Source organism: Protobothrops mucrosquamatus, unplaced genomic scaffold, assembly GCF_001527695.2.
Source record: "Protobothrops mucrosquamatus isolate PMUCROS unplaced genomic scaffold, P.Mucros_1.0 scaffold1991, whole genome shotgun sequence".
Taxonomy (NCBI): domain Eukaryota; kingdom Metazoa; phylum Chordata; class Lepidosauria; order Squamata; family Viperidae; genus Protobothrops; species Protobothrops mucrosquamatus.
Genome location: NW_015388107.1, coordinates 123,172 through 125,251, shown reverse-complemented (window position 1 = coordinate 125,251; position 2,080 = coordinate 123,172).

Below are 2,080 nucleotides of genomic sequence, written 5' to 3'. Positions count from 1 at the left end.
AACAGTACTAAACAAAAACATTTGGCTGAGAAAACTTTGTTCAGCAGAAAAGCAGATATATTAACAGTGCAAAGCATAGAACATAGAATAACAAAGTTGGAAGGGACCTTAGAGGTCTTCTAGTCCAACCCCCTCCTCGAGCAGGAGATCCTATACCATTTCAGACAAGTGGCTGTCCAACCTCTTCTTAAAAGCCTCCTTAAAAGCTATCTGCTTGAGGCAGTACCATGAGAAGCAGATGGTTTAGGGTGAAACTGGTGTCATTATTCTTTTTGCGTATTTGAAGTCTGCTTTAGTTATAAGATGATTCCTGGGGTTCCAGGAAGAATATAAAGGCAAAGCATAGATTATAGATAGATAGATAGATAGATAGATAGATAGATAGATAGATAGATAGATAGATAGATAGATAGAGACAGACAGACAGACAGACAGACAGACAGACAGACAGACAGACAGATACAGGGCTTTTTTTCTCCTAGAACGCCCGGAACAGAGTTCCGGCATCTTTTTTGGATGGGACCTTGTAGGGTAGGCAAGGTGGGTTGTATGACGTGTGTGAGTTCCGGCACCTTTTTTTTTTTTTTTTTTTAGAAAAAAGCACTAGATAGATAGATAGATAGATAGATAGATAGATAGATAGATAGATAGATAGATAGATAGATAGATAGATAGATAGATAGATAGATAGATAGATAACCTTTATTGTCATTTTTTACTGTGGGCACAATGGCACACATTAAAAATGAAATTTAGTTGCTTGCTCTCAAAGTGTACACATACATATCACACATTTAAACATACTATATACAACATATAGACCTACACCCTTACATATAAGTAACATATAAATACTAATCACTGTCCATCTTGAATACATAGTGGAAAGAGGAAACTTTAGAATTCACAAGGTTAACACTGTATGGAACAAAACTGTGACTGAATTTGGATGCTTTGCTTCGGATGTCATGAAGCCTCCTCCCAGAAGGTAACAAGAAAAACAGGTCATGAAGAGGATGTGTACTGTCCCAGATAATCTTGCGGACCCTGCTCAAGCAGAGCTTATATACTATGTCCTGGATGGAAGGGAGGGAACTGCCAATAATCTTTTCAGCCATCCTCACCACTCTCTTCACCGCTTTCCTGCCTGAAGCAGTGATGCTTCCAAATCAGACTGCGATGCTGTATGACAGGATGCTCTTGATCGTCCCTCTGTAGAAAGTGGTAAGGACAGGGGAAGGAAGATGTACATTTAGTTATGAAATGTCTTGGGCCAGAATTGAAAAGAACCAAGAAGTATTCCACAAAGAGCAGGAAGTGTATTCTAAATACAGGTAGTCCTCGACTTACAACAGTTCATTTAGTGACTGTTCAAAGTTACAAGAGCTTTGAAAAAATGACATGGTTGTTTTTACGACCATTGCAGCACCACCATGGTCACATGATCAAAATTAAGGTGCTTGGCAACTAGTTCATATTTATGGCTGCAGTGTCCTAGAGGACAGAGCATTAGAAACTCTACACTGTCTCATTTGCAAATTTCAAATATCTGGCAAAGATTCAGGCAATGATCTAGACATAGGCTGTGCCTCTCTTGCATTTAATCACAGCACAAACATGCTCTAGCAATATCTTTTCCCCCCTCTGATGTTACTTTTATCTTGACCGCAAACCCATGAGTAAGACATATTTAAGCTGTCTTTTCTCTAGGCATATTTCCCAGGCTGCAAAAGTTAGTTTTCCTTATATTACTAAGATAGAGATTCTGTACAGAAATAAAGAATATCTTTTGTTATCATTAATTTTGTTTGCACCCCAAATATAGCATGTCTGCTCTTAGCTGTATTAGTATTTAATCCCTTTAGTCATAAGATGTGTAAAATCTGTTATGCTTCACTACCCATTCATCAGAGGCAAAGTCAGATGCACTTTTCTGCCAATGCAGGGATCTTCTGGATAGCATTTGAACTCAACAATGAAAAAAAGCAAAAGCGGGATCACTTTTCCCTGACAGTATCTGCCCATCCTACCAGATCAGATGGGGTAGGTATGCTCCAGGTCCCTTCCCTGAAGTCTTGCC